The sequence below is a fragment of the Gasterosteus aculeatus genome, chromosome 9, assembly GCF_964276395.1.
Source record: "Gasterosteus aculeatus chromosome 9, fGasAcu3.hap1.1, whole genome shotgun sequence".
Taxonomy (NCBI): Eukaryota; Metazoa; Chordata; class Actinopteri; order Perciformes; family Gasterosteidae; genus Gasterosteus; species Gasterosteus aculeatus.
In genome coordinates, this window is record NC_135696.1 from 21,827,322 (window position 1) to 21,848,291 (window position 20,970).

The 20,970-nt window shown below is 44.4% G+C and overlaps 2 protein-coding genes and 2 long non-coding RNA genes across 6 annotated transcripts in view; 1 reads left to right on the forward strand and 3 right to left on the reverse strand.

Annotated features, from left to right (window-relative positions):
* Positions 1-20,970, reverse strand: part of LOC120814835 (Fc receptor-like protein 2) — a 69,304-nt gene that overhangs the window by 16,813 nt on the left and 31,521 nt on the right. The window lies entirely within an intron of this gene.
* The window catches only part of LOC144383098 (cell adhesion molecule CEACAM6-like), a 42,592-nt gene that overhangs the window by 14,729 nt on the left and 6,893 nt on the right, over positions 1-20,970 (reverse strand). The gene's annotated exons all lie outside the window — the stretch shown is intronic.
* Positions 640-3,449, reverse strand: LOC144383104 (uncharacterized). Its single transcript, XR_013450561.1, has 3 exons — positions 2,707-3,449; positions 1,426-2,592; positions 640-1,310 (listed from the first exon to the last, which is right to left on the reverse strand). It is a non-coding gene; the product is annotated as an uncharacterized LOC144383104 (long non-coding RNA).
* LOC144383105 (uncharacterized) lies at positions 8,899-15,066 on the forward strand. The gene is made up of 2 exons (XR_013450562.1): positions 8,899-12,119; positions 12,386-15,066. It is a non-coding gene; the product is annotated as an uncharacterized LOC144383105 (long non-coding RNA).

Here is a 20,970-nt window from a genome sequence, read left to right on the forward strand (position 1 = left end):
GTTGTTCTCTGGTCTCTCTGCAGGCCGGCTGCTTGGTGGAGACTTTTTTCTTCTGGACAGAAAAATAAATTAATGAACAAACAAAAGATCGAATCAAGTGATTCAACGACTGCTTGAATGTAAGATCCACATCTACATTTCATCAGTGAAGTTGAACTGCTCACCTGATCATGAGGACAGTGAGGATCATGATGATCACCAGGAAAATAGCAGATGTGGACGCAAACGCTGCTATCCAACCATTGGAGGCTCCTTTTCCAACACAGGAAAGAAAATAAACAACAAATATAAAGTACTAAATATGGAGGGTGGAGGATGAATTAATGACCAACAGGATGGAAATATGATGTTTAACTCAGTGAAACAGAATATCTAGGATCTTAAGATCTGCTCTATGCAGATGATGAACTTTAACTCAAAATAAATATGAGTAGAACGTCTTATCAAAACAACGTAGGTGGATGGTTGCAGCGGCGGCCATTTTATTGTGTCCTGTTGCCATGGCAACTGTAGAGTGTTTACTGCTACACAAACTAAACACACTCGGCACGTCAGGAGACGTTTTGGAGAAACAATCCAAACCCTTAAAATACTATAATACTCAAAGCTGACTAGTTAGCATGCTAGCTAACTGTTGTGTTGCTAGCAGCATTGTGTTTGTTCCAGACTCGTTTCTCTTACTGAGCTGCTCCTGCATTCTTACAGCTACAGACTCTGTTCAGGTATCAACATCTTCAGCTCTTCTAACGTGACTCTTCTTGTTCCTTCCACTTCTGACTTCATCATTTGATGAGACGACGCAGCATCAGACCACGTGATGTCTGCAGGACGCTCAGCTGGTGAAGCTTTAAAGTGATGAACCGAGGGTCCAGGGTTTGATTCTCAGTGGGGTCATACTGTATCTGCTCAGGTTCACCTTCTAGTCCACAATGCTCTCCTGCTTCACTGAGTGGAGGACAGGAGCTAAAGGCCGCGTTTACTGTGAGTCACTTCTTTAGCTGGATTGTTGATATAATGTGTGAGTGAACAGAAGAATGAGTGTGATTTACCTGAAGAAGTAATCAGAAGTAAGGTGGAGGTACTACGTCCCATCTCGTTCTGGGCTTCACAGTAATAATTCCCACTGTGTTTAGCTGTGAAGTTAGTGATGGTGAAGATCTGTCCTGATTCTCGCGGTGAGTCTTCATGCTCCTTGTACCAGGTGTAGTTAGCTGCTGGGTTAGCATCAGCGCTACAGGTCAGAGTCACTGAATCACCCTCCAGCATCTCAGCAGAGGGACTCACTGACACAGAGGGACGCTGTGGACCATCTGGAGGAGACGTGTCAACATATTATTACAAGTTAGAGTTCAATAAATAGAAGTTGATAACAAAACACTACCTCAGTAGTGATTATGTTGCTTTTAAAAAGGTTGTTTCACTCACATTTCACATCGATAGAGATGAAGTCAGACGTCTTCCTCCCCAGCTGGTTCTCAGCTGTACAGGAATAATTTCCAGAGTCAGAGGACTGGATGGAGCTGAAGACCAGCTGAGGTTCTTCACTGAGAAGACGAGGGTCTGAAGTTCCATCCTCCTTGTACCAGGTGTAGCTAGCTGGTGGGTTAGCATCAGTGCTACAGGTCAGAGTCACTGAATCGCCCTCCAGCATCTCAGCAGAGGGACTCACTGACACAGAGGGACGCTGTGGACCATCTGGAGGAGACGTGAATAAACATACTAAGAGGTTAGAAGATGTTAGCGTAGATAGTTGATCATTTGAATGAATACTTGTGTGTCTTTCTCTCAGACTATCTCTAGTATTCATCACAGCAGCTGTCACAGGTGAGACTCCTGCTGGTGTAAAGTGACAATAAGCAGCCTTTAATCCTTTGTAATGTTCATATCTCCACACATTCTTCTCTTTAGATGCTGCTTGTGTCCTTAGCTGAGTCTGTCCTCTCACTTCTAGTTGTTGTAGGAGTTATTGATTGTTTCCTCCACCAGCTGACACGTCACTTCTACTTATGTTCTGGAATAATTCACTTGAGTCTTTATGAAAATCACATTATTCTGTCTGCTGATAGTTTATATTTGTGTTTCTATTAATAAGAGAATGACATAAATAAAGATCTGTGTCTCCTTTAACATTTAGACTCCAGTGTGTTTACAGCTGTGATTAGAATCATTTTGTTGTGTCAGTGTGTGAGTGACTCTTCTACACGTAGACTGCAGGGGCCGGGGATTGAACCAGCAACCCTCTGGTCAGTGGACCACGGCTCCACCTCCTGAGGAACGTTGTGCTTCATCTTTTTGATGCCTCTAGTTTACATGCAGCGGTCTGGTGCCTCCATGTGAGATGTTGGTGAAGCTCCACAGCCCGACACAGTGGAGTGAACTTACACACTGCAGGAGAACGGTGACCATGAGATCCAATTAAATAACAGGAATATTTGTCTGTAGAACCAGAGGAGACTGGAAGAGAAGATCCTGTCTTGAAGTACTTTTCATTCTTGTACCAGACGTATTCAGCACGATCAGACAGAACACAGCTGCTGTGACACGTCAGCTCCAACCAGGTAGAATCTGATCTTCTCACCTGCACCTGGAGACCTGAATCAGTGAATATTATTTTTTAAAGTGTCAACATTAACAGAAGACATTTATACTCTAGTTTTCTAGATGTTGAACATTTGTAGATGATTAATATGTGAATTAAAATGTTACCTGTGACAGACAAAGTGACTCCAGGTGAACCAGTATATTTCTCTCCTGGTTCGTTTGTCATGAATGTGAATTTGTACTCAGCTGAGTCGCTCTCTCTCACGTCTGTGATGAGCAGATAACATCTCTTACTATAACACGTGTAGTTTACACGGCCTGAATACTCAGAGTCTGTTGTCAGATCCACAGGTTCACCATCTTTCTCTTTAGTGAACCAGAATCTGTCCTTTATATCATAGTAATAAATTCCAGGTGGGTGTGTGATGTCACAGCTTATTTTCACTGTTGATCCTTTTGCAGCACAGACGTCAGTCTGATAGTATTTCACTCTCCATCCATCCTGACTCTGTATCACTGTAACACAGCACATCAGGAACCACAGTCACACTCAGAACAACATCACAGGACACACTCTCATTGGTAGTTTACTGAAGAGAAAAGATATTATGAGAAATATGAAAATCATTGAGTTTATAGAAAGTAATGAAAGAGTCCACGATGTCCACATGGACTCTGCAGCTGGAAGGAACAGCGACGTATTGAACCTGTGGACCTGAAAAAGCTCAAGTTGAAGTATTAGAAGGGTTTGGTTGATGAGAAGAAGAGTGTCTTTGCTCTGTGCTCTTCTGTCTGTGGTCAGTCTGCTGCAGAGTGGAGATGGAAACTGTAGAGAAATGCAGAACTCTGAGGGGAACGATACTGTGACATATAGATCACACCTCACTGAGGACACCACAGAGAGCCTCCACATCTTCCGCCGCAAACTCAAGACACACCTCTTCAGACTCTACCTCGACTAAAGACTAACAAATTGTAGAACTTAAATTGTACTTTTAACGTCACTCATCTATAGCAAATTGTAAATTGGCTTATTTGAGGAAATTGCACTTTCTTGTTTCTTGTTCTCCTGAGTTTGTACCCTATGGTTGAATGCACTTATTGTACGTCGCTTTGGATAAAAGCGTCAGCTAAATTACATGTAATGTAATGTAATTTAATGACACGGATCAAAGCTACAAAATGTCCCTCAAAGAGACACTGAACCACCAGGAAGAGAATAAAAATGACCAGAAATACACAATAAAATGCTCCAAAAAGAAGAACGAACGTCGTCGGAGACTCGGAGTGAATAACAGCCTCTAAATGTGGTCTAATGCAAAAAAACGCTGCTGAACGATTAGAGGAAGTTCAACAGAGACAAATTATTCAGAGCATTTCTTCTTTGTTAATGTTCATTTAGTCATTATTTGTGTGTGATGACATCAGACCTGTGTGTGAAGTAAAAACACAGCTCCCTGTGTGTGTGTGAGGTGTGTAACGGCCTCACAATATAAATGTAGAAGTACAGTACCTTGTACAGAGAGAAGGAAGACGACTAATCCACCGGCTGATGGACTCATAGCTGCTCCTCTGTGTTCAATCAGCAGATCAGAAACTCTTTATTCAGTAAGTCACCAGAAACACGTCTACATTAAAGAGGAGGCTGATGTCTCTGAGGTCAGCTCGTCTCTTCTGGAGTTGGTAACAAGCTGCTGTTCATCCCCCAGCAGAGCTTCCTTCCTGTTTCCGTCATTAGTGTGCATGAGCTGCAGAACAAGAAGCTGCTTTAATGTTAACGTCTTACTTCTGCTAAAAGGAAACATCATAAAAGTGTTGTTAATATGTGAAGATCATCTTGATGAACCTGTAAGCAGCATAAACGTCTCTTCATTCTCTGTAATAATTCACATTAAGTGAAAGGCTGCAGTGTGACGTCCTCCTGTTAACATGTAGATAAATATGTCCTCTCTGCAGCTCTTCATACGTCTTCCTCACATTCACTGCAGGACACAAACAACACAAACAAGCTGTCAACTCACACAAACGTTGCTTTATTCATTTAATGTTCACACATTTCCATTACAATATGAAAGTGTCTGTTGAGGACAGCGTGTAGTGTTTAGTGACATCTAGTGGTGAGGTTGCAGACTGCAGACTCCTCCCTTTAAGTCCTTCAGGTAACGTGGAGATGAAAAAGGCTCCCAGTGAACATATGAAGCGCTCGTCTAAAGAAACTTCTTAGTGATGAAAACATGGTTATTGTTGGGAAGATTAAAACAAGCTTCAGACAGTTTGGGGGGCAGGTGCTCAAACCAAAAGAAAAGGGCAGAAGTGTCTTTCTGCTTTTGGAGTCTCATCTCTTTGCATTAAGCTGCACATTCTGTGAATGAGATAATTAATGTTGTGCACAATAATCAATAAGTTGACAACACACACAAATATTTTTGTAAGCATAAGCAGCATTACACTAATAATACACCAGACTGTAGCTCAACTTAAGACCTACCTCTTAATTTGTAGAACTGTAAAACTGCCTTTAAATTCTCTGCCTGTCTGTCACGTTTAAGGAAGAGAGAGATACAAACGTCAGTAATCAGCTGGACGAGGCTTTGAATTCACAGAGTCTTTTGTTTGTATATTTTTTGGGAAACGTTGGACCAGTTGTGACGTCTTGTTTTCAGCGACGCTAATGTTGCATCTGTGCCCTCCCTACCCCCCCACCCCCCCCACCCCCCACACCTTACGTCTGTCGATCAAACCAGAAGAGACCAACCAGCTAGACTTCAAGAATTTCTTGGAGACATCAAAACTTGGATGACCGGCAACTTCCTGATGCTAAACTCAGAAAAAGCTGAAGTTATCTTGATAGAAGCTGTCACGTGATGCTGTCAGAGTCCGTCAGTGGGGGACCGGCTCTGTTGATGAGCCCGACTGCCGACGGGAAGAAACTGTTCGTGTGAGGGGAGGTCTTAGTCCATCATCATGAACCAACACTACCCTCTCCTATGTGATGGTGGTTCTATGTGATGGTGGTTCTATCTGATGGTGGTCCTATGTGATGGTGGTTCTATGTGATGGAGGTTCTATGTGATGGAGGTTCTATGTGATGGTGGTTCTATGTGATGGAGGTTCTATCTGATGGTGGTCCTATGTGATGGTTGTTATATCTGATGGTGGTTCTATGTGATGGTGGTCCTATGTGATGGTGGTTCTATCTGATGGTGGTCCTATGTGATGGTGGTTCTATGTGATGGTGGTCCTATGTGATGGTGGTTCTATCTGATGGTGGATCTATTTTATGGTGGTTCTATCTGATGGTGGTCCTATGTGATGGTGGTTCTATGTGATGGTGGTCCTATGTGATGGTGGTTCTATCTGATGGTGGATCTATTTTATGGTGGTTCTATGTGATGGTGGTCCTATGTGATGGTGGTTCTATGTGTTGGTGGTTCTATGTGATGGTAGTTCTATCTGATGGTGGTTCTATCTTATGGTGATTCTATGTGATGGTGGTTCTATCTGATGGTGGTCTATGTGATGGCGGTCCTATGTGATGGAGGTTCTATCTGATGGTGGTCCTATGTGATGGTTGTTATATCTGATGGTGGTTCTATGTGATGGTGGTCCTATGTGATGGTGGTTCTATCTGATGGTGGTCCTATGTGATGGTGGTTCTATGTGATGGTGGTCCTATGTGATGGTGGTTCTATCTGATGGTGGATCTATTTTATGGTGGTTCTATCTGATGGTGGTCCTATGTGATGGTGGTTCTATGTGATGGTGGTCCTATGTGATGGTGGTTCTATCTGATGGTGGATCTATTTTATGGTGGTTCTATGTGATGGTGGTCCTATGTGATGGTGGTTCTATGTGTTGGTGGTTCTATGTGATGGTAGTTCTATCTGATGGTGGTTCTATCTTATGGTGATTCTATGTGATGGTGGTTCTATCTGATGGTGGTCTATGTGATGGCGGTCCTATGTGATGGTGGTTCTATCTTATGGTGATTCTATGTGATGGTAGGTCTATCTGATGGTGGTTCTATCTTATGGTGATTCTATGTGATGGTGGTTCTATGTGATGGTGGTTCTATCTTATGGTGGTTCTATGTGTTGGTGGTCCTATGTGATGGTGGTTCTATCTTATGGTGGTTCTATATGTATTACAATTACCGGTTTTACATTATTGTCATTACTTTATTGATGACACAGTTTCAGAATCATGGCTGTATTCTGGTGTACACTATATGCATTTTATTCATTTCATGCACCGGGTCGTCAGTTTATTTCTAATATCCTACATGATCCAGCGTGTTCTCCTCTCTGGTGGCCATTTAATAAACTGTCTGTACTTAGGAAGTTCATGGCTGAGATTTCCTTAGTTAAAGTCCCCGAGGACAATAACTAGGGTTTGCAGTTGATGGAGAAAGTTTCCAGATCAGGAGAACAGTGTTTTAGGGTCACCGTTACGTCGTTGCACCAGCTGCTGTTGGAGTAGAAGCAGATTCCTCCACCCTTCGTCTTGCCGGAGAGCTCCGTGTCGCGGTCCGCTCGGAGCAGCTGGAAGCCGCCAGCTGGAGCGCGGAGTCCGGTATCGATCCGCAGAGCCACGTCTCCGTGAAGCACAAGACGGAGGATGTAGAGAAGTCTCCGTCTCTCCTCACCAGCAGCTGTATTTCCTCCAGTTTGTTGCACAGTGAGCGCACGTTGGAGAGAAAGATGCCCGGCAGCGGAGTGCGAGAACCCCGCCTGCGGAGTCTCACAAACAGTAGTCAAAACGTGTAACTTATCATAATCACCTTCAATTTCATCCTGGTTTTCTTTTGCTGTAACTTCAAAAGGCTTTTTCCAGATTAGTGTCTGGATGGACAAACAATGTGCTGGATTGATGAGCAGCACGTTTCTCCTTCAATGAACTGAACCTTTGCTTTCATTCTTAAGTGGAATACGGACTGCAGCCCATCACACCAGTTTAACATGAAGATGAGAAGGACGAGGTGAAGCTGAGCTCTGGCCTGAAGAGGTATTACGTCAATGTTTGTTAGCAGAGAGAATGACATTCTTCTTTATATTGTGGCAACCCACGAAGCAGCACCCTGGACAGCGCCTCAAGAGATCAGCACCAAGGTCTGGGGCACCGACGAGCCAGAGGTCAGGTGAGAAGGGGAAACGCCCCCCCGCCCCCCCACACTATAAAGGACCACCCATTCATGCAGCCTGGGGAACTAGACGTATAGGAGATGGCCTCACGCTGGGGGGGTTTTGGAATGAGTGTAAATCCTGTTTTCTGTGCTTCCCGCAGGAAGGGGACTGAAGGCCGAACAGCCTGTTGAACCGAGCCCTCAAAAGAGGAAGAACCTATTTTGCCCTTTTCCCTTTTTTTGTAAGTCAAAATAAACCGTACCCTTTTTTTGTGTGCAGCTGGTCGTGTATCCGAGTCCTGTGATTTCACCCACACCCGTTGGTTGCCACAATATATATATATATATATATATATATATATATATATATATATATATATATATATATATATATATATATATATATGTATTTTACTGTATCTGCGGGCGTGTTGCTCACTGACATAATGACGCAGTACTCGTTCAATGGACACAGATTAAGCCCTTTAATATTTATCTGCATAAGATATTTAAGAACAAGTTTCTGTTCTCACGCAGAAGGACGTATTAGAATGTGACTCAAAGCTGAAGTCACTCAGTGAGTGTTACTCACTAAATGAAGAGATGTCCACATGTGAATCTGATTGTTACTGTTCATTTATTTTCCTGTCAGGATGTTGGATTATTGCTCATTCAGGTTTATCGTTGGCTTCAACCTAAAGACAAAAGTTCACTGAATATTCTCCCCTTAAGTTCTCAGTGTGCTCTTCTATTCTGTTGCTAAATTAAATCCACCCTGATCGTGTTTGTATCCAGGGACTCATTTTGATTTCAGAAGTGGGGGGGGGGGGGCACAAGTATTTTTAATCAAACTAGCAGTTCTTCTAGTTTTCTACTGCTACTGTTCCCTTTTTGGTTTGACTGGTTGTAAAGCATGTAGCAAAACATTATCATTCTGTGTTTCACCTTGTTAGTCATCTTCACTCCAACTCAGTAGCACCTATTTCACACTTACAGTGGCGGAGTAACAGGGACTCCTCGAGGCAACTAGCAGACCGGTTTACAACCTGATGACAGCGGGGACGGCCAATCACACGAGCAACAGCAGAGCCAATGGAGGAGCTGGTGGGCGGGTCTAAACCAGTGTTAATTTCGTCAACGAAATTTGACAAACATTTTTTGTTAACGAACCTTTTTTCCATGACTAAGACGAGACTAAGACGATCTTAAAAAATAAAAGGGGGCTACTGCTGCGACAGGGGGAGACATCTACTCTGTGTGTGTGTGTGTGTGTGTGTGTGTGTGTGTGTGTGTGTCCTGACACCATCAGCTACAGTAGGTCACCCTCAGTGCCTTACACTGTACAGGACACCATGACTCCTCCTTTGAGACAATCACGGCACGCACGTGAGATCGCCACCTTCATCCCCCGTCCTCCCTCCAACCGCTCATCAGGGTGGTAGTTTCATTTCTCTCACCCATTCTCTCCCACTGTATTGTACATTTTGTCTCAGTACTTCTTGTGTATATAATCCATAAACTTTCTGTAAAAACTCATTGTGTTCATCTGATTTTCTTCCATTCCTCGTGTGATACCATCCGCAGACACAAGGGGGTGTGATTGAGCTGTCATCATAAACGGTGTGTGTGTCTGAGTTCGTGCTCACACATGTGGGGGTGTTGTCTGTGAACATCTGTCTGAGTCTTTGTGTTTGTCTGTGTTGTCTGACGAGTCCGGCGGATCATTTGAGGAGAAATCCAAGATGATTGTTGCACAATAATTGATGAATTTATCCACACAATTCTTTTCACTGGTATGTTGTGGACACGAGCCTGAATAGAGAGTGTGTCCTCTTTGCTACAGTAGCCCAGAGAGGACAAACCAAACTGATGCACCCATCAGTCCTGACAAGTCCTGACAATCGCTCAATTCTTCATTATCTGTAGTGACCAGCAGGGGGCGACTCCTCTGCTCCCATAGACGTCTATGAGGAAATGACTCTACTTCTCTGTAGTGACCAGCAGGGGGCGACTCCTCTGCTCCCATAGACGTCTATGAGGAAATGACTCTACTTCTCTGTAGTGACCAGCAGGGGGCGACTCCTCTGCTCCCATAGACGTCTATGAGGAAATGACTCTACTTCTCTCTTGATTTATTCCCTCGGTAAACATTGTAAACATGAGTTTTTGGTCTCAGCCTCTAATTCCAATCCTTCTTCAATACAGCGTGATGCTCATTCATCCATCAATGCTTTGGTGGAGTAAGTTAAACGCTTGCTCGGCACTTCCACGATGCCGCCGTGGCTCATTCATTTTTGTGCACGTCACCTGGACCTTCGTACCTTAATCCCTCACCGGACTCGATGCCGTTTTACAGTGAATGAAATTCTCAGTGCCGCAGGTAAAAGTGTCCCCGGCTGTCGCCATAGCAACCCCCCCCCCCCCCCCCCTCTCTCGTCTCCACGTGTTTCCATTCCCATCACATCCAGTAGACAGGTTGCTTCCAGGAGATCTGGACGCGGGAGGTCGTCCTCTCACTATTTGATCGTTCTCAGACCATCTGAGCGCTTGTTGTGTTTTGGGTCCTTGAGAAACAGACTTGTTTTATTCATTCAGCCTTTGTGCCTGATTGGTTTGGGTTTGCAAATGACAAAATTAACCGTTCAATCATTATCGGAAAAACATATTTGGTAAAGTATCGTTTGATAGAAGCCACGATTGAGGTGTCAAACTACATAGATTAGAACCTGTAAACGGCTGCAGATCAGACGTTTCCCTCTTGAACCATGTTTAAAGAGTAAATATATAATCAAGCATCGAGTGGTGCGAAGGGTTAAACACCATTGTGTAAAAGTACAACAACAATAAACTGTAATCTTATCTTGACTGTAACGAGATGTATTGGGAAACTCTCCGAAGCAACCACCAAGCATCCATCTCATCGCCATGCCGACCATCCGACCCAGTAGAAACCGAACCAGTGCCACAGTAGAAAACCATACAGGATCCACTCAGCAAGTCGGGGCATAAAAGAATGAACATACACGGCAATTTAAGATAAAAGAGAAGTATTTAATTACAGATTTGCATGTGCAATGTGCATGCCACTATGTGGGGTAACAAGTCAACTTCAGGAATCAAAAAAATAAATAAATATAAAGAAAAAAGTATATATATGTAAAAATATATATAGATAGATGTTTTTAAGAGCAATGTGTTTCTTTTTTTCTTCTATTTTTAAAAACAAAAAAAGAAAAAAAATCGCCCTGATAAAAGAATAAATAAATGGAAATGACTTTGGTGATGAAATCAAAGAATGTTTGTTTGTTATATCGCCAGTTATTTCACGGGGCTTAAACATTGTGGGGGGGATGCGAAGGTGGATAACACTTTAACTAACATTAAAAAAGTTTAAAAAAGGATTTTAAAAAGGGGGGAGGAGGAGGAGGTTTTTCCTCGCTGAAAAACTCCCCCTTTGAGAGTAAAGCGCTGCCTGAATCTGAATCTGGTGATGTTATTCCTGTTTATTCTGGATATGAAACCCTCCTTTCTCTCTCTCTCTCTCCCACCATCTCCTTCTCTCGCTCTGTTTCTTTCTCTATCTGTTTCTACCAGTGCATTTTGTAATTTCAAACAGAACTCTTCCTAAAGAACCTGAATAAACCAGAGAGAATGCATCCTGCCCATCTTCTGGTCCGCTTTGTGGTTCCTCATCAGCATCTTACACACACACACACACACACACACACACACACACACACACAAATGTACATTTTATTCATGACGGTTTTGGCAGCTTCCCTCACACAAAATCAACAACAATGGGGACAGAAATATTGGACTTATTTTAGTAGATTATCATCAGTTGTAATGTCTGATTTCATGATTCTGTTACTAAACATAATAAGAGATACAAGTAGAACATTCACTCATAAAGCTCATTATTTATTGTAGCAGGTCTCTTTTTCATGGATTACACTGTTTCTTCAATTACATACAAATCGTACAATAGGACTGAGATATAAATTAAAATAAAACATTTGGAATTTGACAACTACGTCTACTTCTTGTTTTCCACCATGATAACAAGTCGGCCTGTAAAATGCTGTTAGTCTGTTTAAATAGCGCATTCTTTTCACTCCTTTGAGCCATTTCTCTTATTGCTCAACCCAAAACAAAAGGGCACCATTGCCAAAGTTATTCAGGAAATTAAAAATATTAATAATATAAATAAATACATTTCAAAAACAGACCAGGCTATTTTCCCTGTCCTCCTGCTTTTGGAGTCTCTCTTTTCTTGACATTATGCTGCAAATTCTGTAAATGAGATGAATCAATGTTGTGCATAATAAACAAGTGACTTACATACTCTCTTGAAAGCTGACAACACACACACGTGAGTCAGCTTCGGACCCCCAGGAGACCAGATCAACCTGCGCCTGCACATCTGGATCTGTGAACCATTCAGTAAGGAAAGGTGAGATCCAGCAGCAGTGATGTGTTTCAACACAGAACATTCATGGTATGAAGCCATACATGCAGCTATTACTGTATCTTAGTGAGTAAGGTACATCTTGTCAGAGCATTTGATAGATTTTATTCTTCGTACCTTTGACGGTCAAAGTGGTTCCAGGTAAACCGCTGATCCCTTCAGAGCTCCATGCTGTGAATATGAAACGCTACTCGGCTGAATCGTTCTCTCTCAGGTCTTTGATTCTCAGTGTTTCCTCTCTCGGTATCAAGGACCTCAACGCGACCTTCGTCCTGGGAGTCTTCACGAAGGTCCTTTGGTTGAGCGAGATGCCTCCAACGACCACCATGCAGAGGGCTGCACCAGAACTTTGATGTGATATATCTAGAAGTCAGAAATGTCCACTGAATGATGACGTCACTTTGTTGCAGGACCTGGAAAAAGAATAAAAGTAGCCCCAAATCTTTGTTTCTTTCATCATCACTTTGTCTCCGTTCTTGTACCAGCTGTAGAAGGTTGGACGAGGTCGAGGACGACTGCTCTGACCCGTCAGGTCTGCTGATGTACACTTTCCACAACAAGGTCGTCACGGTTTGGGTTGTTTCCTGTTTTATTTTGTAGTTTTCTGCCCCTCGTGTCCCCGGGTAACTTCACTTCCTACCTTGTCCTGTGATTGTTTCCACCTGTGTCCAATCACCTGCACCTTCCCAGTGTATTTAAGCCCTGTGCGTCTCCTGTCGCCTCGGTGTCTGCATGTTTGTGGATCCTTTGGTTCTTCGTTCCTGGTCCCTGCCTGCGTTTTTTTTTTTAGCCCCTTGGCATTTTGGAATTTTGACCATTAAAGTCTTTTTGTTGTTTCCCAAAACTCTGTGTTTGAGTCCTGCCTCTGCCTGCACCCGCTTCGTGACAAAGGCATTGATCTGCTGATCTCCACCTGCATTTGTAAAACCATGAAACAAGAATCCCTTCAGAGACACCAGCAGCTTCCCAAGTGTTGAGCGCTTGGATCCGTTACCTGTGACGGACAGACGGACCCCCGGTTCGCCGGTGTACTTCCTGTCCGGTTGGTTTGTGGTGAACATGAACACAGCACACCTGTACACAGCCGAGTCGCCGCCTCTCAGGCCGCTGATCCTCAGAGAGCAGCGGTATGCTAAGCTAACTGTCCTCTACGTGTCCCGGGTCCGTTCTCAGATCCACCGGGTGTCCGTGCTGCCTGTCGGTAAAGCAGAAGGCCCTCTGGTCTGCTGTGACCCCTCATTGGTTCTGTGGAGGTGTATCTGTAGTGCATCTCCAAGGTGGATCCGTTTAATCCACAGATCCAAGAGGAACCGTAAGTAACTCTGCAGCCATCCTGACCCCGAATGACTGGAAGAGAAACTACAAACCACCATCACACTCATCACAGCACAAGGGGTGCAGGCACACATCTTTTTCTATAGAGAAAAGGAAACTGAATAGTAATTAGCAGAAAGTAAAATGGTGGTGTTTGTGGTGAGCGTTGGGGTGTGACGGTGCAGAGAAAGAGACAAAGGGGGAAGTGAAACTTTCATAGTATTTTGGTCAACCGTGTTTCTAATAAAAGCCTTCATGGCGACTCAGGCTCTGTGATACAGATATAAATGTGATGAATATGAATGCAGACAGGAGGAAGATGACTGATCCACTCTCAGCTCCTCCGCTCATCCCTCTCTGTTAAAACACGTCCTCCACTATCAGCTGTCCAAGAGAGGGACGTGGGACTGAAAGACAACGTGTGTCTGTATCAGCTGATGAAAAAGTCCTGCTTCCCCTTTAGATAATTACCATGCATGAGCAGCTGGCTGTAAACCCCCGAGTTGAGATGAACAAATGTTCACTGAGGTCTGACACGGAAGAACTACAAGGAAGAACTAGAGAAATCTACCACAATGCAGAGCGTATAAACGGAATAAATATGTGTTTAGTTGGCTCTAAATGGACCATAATTTACTAAATGAACATCACGTTGTATTGAAGAAGACTTGAAACTAGAGACTGAGACCATAAACTCATGTTTACAATGTTTACTGAGGGAATAAATCAAGAGAGAAGTAGTCATTTTAAAACACCGCTCAAAAATAATAATTCAGGTTAAGCCACTTCCTTTGTAACTGAGCTTTACTACCAGTGGTAATCACCACTTTGAGGTTTACTTGATCATCTCAATCTTCTCCCACAACACATCTGTTACACATCTGCTCCAAAACCACAGGAGAATTCAATTCATTTTATTTGGAATAGCCCAAAATCACAAATTACAAATGTGCCTCAGAGGGCTTTAAAGTCTGTACACATGCGACATCCTCTGTCCCCAAACATCACATCTACACGGGAAAACCTGAGGGAAGAAACCTCAGTGAGAGCGTGAGAGGAGGATCCGTCTCCTGATGGACGGACTACGATGACGTCATGAGGACAGAATGAACAACGTAATACCTCAATGTGACAGCTTCAGTCACAAATCAATTAGCAGATTCTGCGTAATAATACAAAATACAATCAACATGTTTACGAGAGGCGATAACAATCTTACACTAACGTCCGTGTCACTACTGTCTGTGTTGCCCCTCCTCCCTTGTTTTTCCCTTCAGGTGCCGATCTGCCTGCACCTGAGTTCCTGAAGAGAGCCGCCAATCACCTGAGGGCCCTGCTGTTAAAAGGGAGATCTGGAGCAGGTGTTCCTTTAGTTGTCATGCACGCACAAGAAGTGCAGGTTTGTGGTGAGAGGTTGAGGACGATTGGTACGTTTGTACCTTGTAGACGTGTGCATCACGTAGGGACTCCGGGTTAGTGGTTGGTGCTCCCTCTGTATTTTGATGGACGTTCTTAGAGAAGTAAGGGAAGCCAATTTGTTTCGTTCTAATTCTTTCTATTTCTGTTATCTTAATTTCCATTTTGTTTGGCACAACCACAACTGCCCCACTTAGTAGAACCTCTTGTATTCTATTATCTGTAACTAAATCTTATTTAAAACCGTTACTTTAAAACTGAAATAGAGAAGTCCCCTCGTCCATATGACCATCAGTAATGGTTCACAAGAGGCTTCTGCCTGCTCCTTCTCCAGCTCAGCCCAATCTGCTGTCGTATGTGAATGGCTGCACATTCAAGCCGCGAAAAAATCTTTGGAATCCATCAAGGACGGCAATTAGCATCCGTCTCCAAGTCTTAACGTTACATTGTAGCAGGTAAATGTGTATGCCGCCCTCGGTATATGCGCTCCGATACACCTTGGCAGTTAGACGAACTCTTTTCTGACATCACGACTCTGAAGACAATGTTCCGTTGTCCACAGGTTTATTGACATGAGAAAGAGTAAAACTAAAACACACAAAAGACATAATAAATACAAATGAAGTGCATTTTCTTCGACCGCTACTTTATATATTTATGCTTATTTACTTTGTTATTTATTAAGTCATATGGACTTTAATGACAACCATAGCAGTGCAGTTACCAACCCGAATGACTCAATAGGCCATGTGCACAAAAATATCCAAACTAAACATTGTCACAAAAATAATCACCTGAGATGATAATGAACAATAAAACAAATCAATACGTACCAACGATGCTATCAAAAAGGTATAGGATGCATGCAGACTCAACTGGATTGAAAAGCTACCAATACAAACAGCAGTTCTGAGCCATATTCTTCATTGACTTCCTGGTTCCTGTCACCTGACAAATTACATCACATTTCCTGTTTTCAAAATAAAACATAGCATTGATTTAACGTTTGTGACAAAACACTCCCCGCTTGGCGTGAATACACGCCACCCAATAAATCCTAGACAGTTCACTCCACTAGGGCTCTGGGGAGAAAAGAAGCACTATCTCAGAAACAGGCCTAAGAAAGAGTTTAGTCACTCCTGTTCGTGCGACCTTGATCTCGACCTTTCGTACCTTCCCGTCCTCGCTGGGGAACGCCTGTGTTACCAGTCCAAGAGGCCATTCATTTCTTGGTGCTTGACTATCCTTGAGGATAACAATACTTCCTGGGCTGATGTTTGGATGAGCGGAATGCCACTTCTTACGTGCCTGTAGTGTCGGGAGATATTGCTTTCGCCATCTGTCCCAGAAGGTGTTAGACAGGTGCTGGACCTGTCGCCACTGGCGCTTGTAGAGGTCTGAAACTCCAAACTCTCCGGTAGGGGCAGTCAAGACATTCACCTTTTGCGTGAGAAGGGCAGCTGGAGTGAGTATAAATGGATCCTCAGAGTCGGTTGTCACAGGAACAAGAGGTCTGCCATTTATAATGGCTGTAACTTCTGCCATGAAAGTCACCAGCACCTCGTGGGTAAGTTTGTCCTTCAGCCGAAGGAACATGGCGTCCAGGATTCTCCTTGCAAGACCAATCATTCTTTCCCACGAACCGCCAAAATGGGAGGCGTGCGGAGGGTTAAAGGTCCACGAGCAACCTTGACCTAACAGGTAAGTCTTCACAGTTGTGTTGTCAATGTTTGAGGGTATTTTCAACTCCCGGCAGGCGCCTACAAAGTTGGTGCCACGGTCTGAGCGGATGTGTTTGACAGGGCCGCGCACAGCAAGAAAGCGCCTTAGCGCGTTGACGAAGCTGGATGTGTCAAGGGATTCTATAACTTCAATATGAACCGCTCGTACACTCATGCACGTGAAGATTACGGCCCATCGTTTACTGTGTGAGTGGCCTCCTCTTGTTCTACGTGAAGAGACACTCCAAGGGCCGAACACATCAAGCCCAACATTCGTAAAGGGAGGTTCTGTTGAGAGACGGTCCGCTGGAAGACTGGCCATCTTTTGGATTGTAAGTGGGGCTCTAAGCCTTCTGCAGGTTATACACTGGTGGATGATGTTGCTCACCTTTCTTTTACCACCAACTATCCAAAAGCCAGCTGTACGGACGGCCCCCTCCGTAAACAGACGACCTTGGTGATAGATTTGTTCGTGGTGATGCTTGATGAGTAAGGTTGCAACCTGATGCTTGCCAGGAATGATCACTGGGGTCTTCTCGCTCTGAACAAGGTTTGCATTGTGGAGGCGGCCTCCGACTCTCAGAAGGCCGAGTGCATCAATGAAAGGATCCAGATTTTTGAGAGGACTATCTTTAGGGATCTGCTCATGTTTTTGGACACATTTGATCTCTTGACTGTAGGCTTCCTCCTGTACTGCTCGAATGATGATGTGCAATGCTTGATTAGATTCCTCAAAATTGAATCCTGTTTTGCAGTGATGCCAGCCTTTACAAAGGCTGTTCTTCAAGGTGCTGTTGAAAAGGCGAGCTATGTGTATGAGGCGAATAATGGCCCGAGTTAGCGACTTCCAGGATGAGAACCTTGCGAATCGCTGAGAACCGAGCTGGTTGGATGTTGTCGTAGTGCTCATAGTGGATACCAGAGGGCGAATGTCTGAGTCTGCACTCGGGTCCACAAGTTCATGGGTGCTCTCTGAGGTACTGGTCTCCGGTGTGTACAGAGATTTGGGCCCGCTCAGCCAGTTTGTGTCATTCAAACGGCCTGCAGTGACAGCACGTGTAGCGTGGTCTGCGGGGTTCTGTTCTGTTGACACATAGCGCCATTGATCTGGGCGAGAGGATCTTCGGATACGCAATACCCGGTTACTTACATACACATAAAAGCGCCTAGTTTCATTAGAAATGTAGCCAAGGACCACCTTGCTGTCTGAGTGGAAGGTTGTAGCATCGAGCTGAAGGTCTAATTCTGTCGAGATTAGGTCTGCTAACTCCACTCCAAGCACTGCTGCGCAAAGTTCCAGTCTCGGAATTGTTTGCTCAGGACGGGGGGCCAGCTTGGCTTTGCCCATTACAAATCCGACATGGTTATTTCCAGCAGAGTCAGTTACTTTTAGGTATGCCACAGCGGCAATAGCTTTGGTGGATGCGTCAGAAAATACGCACAATTCCCTTCTGACAGCTGTTGCGGGGGAAGTTGTAGTGTAGGCTCTGGGAATAGACAGCTGGGACAGTTCTGTTAAGGATGTTCTCCACGATGTCCATGATTCCTCCATTTCTCGAGGCAAAGGCGAGTCCCAGTCACCTTTCTCAGTTGTTAGCTCTCTCAGAATAGCCTTGCCTTGTATTGTGACTGGCGCTACAAACCCTAGAGGATCGTAGAGGCTGTTGATTGTTGACAAGACACCCCGTCGAGTGTATGGTCTCTTCTCATCGGAGACGCTGAATTGGAAGCAGTCGGTCTCGAGGTCCCAATTGATACCTAGACTACGCTGCATCGGCAGCGCATCTGCACTGAGGTCAAGGTCTTTAAGGTCTTTTGCACGATCTTCAGCCGGAAAGGCCTCCATGACCTCCTTGTTGTTTGCTGCGATCTTGTGTAGTCTTAGGTTGGATTTGGAGAGAATATCCTGTGTTTTTTTCAGCAAGTTGACTGCAGCTTCGACTGTGGGTAGGGACTTTAACCCATCGTCTACATAGAAGTCGCGCATCACAAAACGTTGGACGTCAGCGTCAATGTGGAGTTCACTGACCTGAACAGACTGGTGCAATCCATGAATCGCTACTGCGGGTGAAGGACTATTTCCAAAGACGTGGACCGTCATTCGATACTCCACAATGTCTTTGGAGGGGTCGTTATCTTGGAACCATAGAAAACGTAGGAAGTTCCTATCGTCTTCCCTCACTGAAAAACAATAGAACATCTGCTCTATGTCCGTTGTAAAAGCGATTGCTTCCTTTCTAAAGCGCAACAGTACACCGAGCAGTGTGTTGTTCAGATCAGGCCCAGTCAACAGCACGTCGTTGAGTGACACACCGTTGTACTGGGCGCTGGAATCGAAGACTACTCGGATTTGGTTTGGTTTTCTTGGATGGTACACCCCAAATATTGGCAGGTACCACTGTTCTCCACCCACACTGGGAGGAGGGGCCAGCTCAGCGTGACCATTCTTGAACATCTTGTCCATGAAAATGAGAAAGTGGTCTCTCATTTCAGGCCTCTTTTCAAACTGGCGCCTTAGCAACTTGAGACGGTTCACTGCCTGTGGCCTGTTGTTGGGGAGCCTTTGACGTGGGCATTTAAAGGGTAATGGAGCTACCCAACTGTTGTTTGCATCTTTTGTTAGTCCATCTTTCATTATTTCCATAAAGGAGATGTCCTGGATAGATGGAGCAATGTTGTTGTCGTCTTTGGCCTGCTTGAATATGTTATGTCCTAGGCTGTCAACATCACAGTTTGGTATCTCCACAAAATGTGGTTGGAGGTGGTTTGTGGCCTGGGTGTCACTGTAACTTTCCTTTACCCGGAACACGTTAGGACATGGGTCAAAGAGAGTGGGGCGTCCCCATTCTGTGGTGTTAGTGTAGAAGGCGCTGACTGTTGGTGGCTTATGAACGCGACCTAAACACACATTGCCCACGATGACCCATCCCAGATCCAACTTTTGAGCATAGGGCAGGTTGTGTGAGCCATTGACCTGTTTGCGGACCTTATGAACCCTGAGAATATCCCGACCTAAGAGAAGCATAATTTGGGCCTGTGGGTCGATCTCTGGGATGAGGTGTGCAACTGACTTTAAGTGTGTGTGATGAAAGGCTGCATTTGGAGTTGGAATCTCATCTCTGTTATTTGGAATGTCATCACATTCTATGAGGCTGGGTAGTGGAATGCTGACGGTCTTATCCAAAGATTCCACAATGTAGCCACTGGCCCTTCTTCCTGTCGCTTTCTTTACTCCAGCACATGTTTTCAATGAGTAAGGAGCACTTGGACTTTGGTCATTGAAGATTTCGAAGAACTGTGAACGAACTAGTGATCTGTTGCTCTGTTCGTCCAGGATCACGTACATTTTCACTGCTTTGTCAGCGTGGCCGGTTGGATACACTTTCACGAGGGATACTTTAGAACAGGATCGGCCCGGCATGTCTCCGCCACAGACATCTGTACATTTGGTGGCGACATGGGGTTGTGGAAAGCTATCCTCCTCCCCGCCATGCTCTGGAACCGAGTTTGTGTCTTCAACCCAAGGTGCAGGTCCAGGGTGAAGCGCTGTGTGGTATTTTTCACTTTTACATTCATAACATCGAACATTAAATGTGCAGTTCCTTGCAATATGTGATGATGAAGCGCAGCATTTGAAACAGATATTATTCTCTTTTAAGAATGTCTTCCGGTCTGCAATGGGCTTTTCTCTGAATGCACGGCATTTGCGTATGGGGTGAGGTTTTTTGTGGATTGGACACAGTTGTTCACAGTCAGCGAATTGTGTTGGGGGTTCCCTAGGACCAGAGGTATCTTTTGGAAATATCTCTGTTTTGTGAACAGAGACTTCACGTTGTCTGTTTGGCTTCCAAGTTGTTTTTTCTGTCCTAAGAGACATGTCTGAGTAAGAGAAAAAGTTGAAACTTGGGTCATTTTTGACACTAGCTTCATGGCTAACAAATTTTACAAAGCAGGCAAAGGGAGGATATGACACGTGATATTGCTGCTTGTAGGATGCCCCAACTGACGCCCACTTTTCCTGCAGACCAAAGGGGAGCTTCTGTACAATAGGGTTAACGCCTCTTGCTGTATCGAGGAAAGAGAGACCGGGCAGGTCTCCTTCATCTTTGGCTGACTCTAGTTCCTTTAAAAGATCACTCAACTTTGTTAGTTTGGAATAATCTCGATTTGTTAATTTTGGGAAGGCGTCAATACGTTTGAACAGAGCATCTTCTATTACTTCCGCAGAACCATAAGATTGTTCTAGTCTGTCCCATATCATGGCCAAGCCTGCCGCTGGATGGTTGATGTGTATTGCTCTTATGTGCTCGACATGTTCTGATGACTCTTTGCCGAGCCATTTAAACAGGAGATCCATTTCCTCACTTGGTGTCAGGTCCAACCCT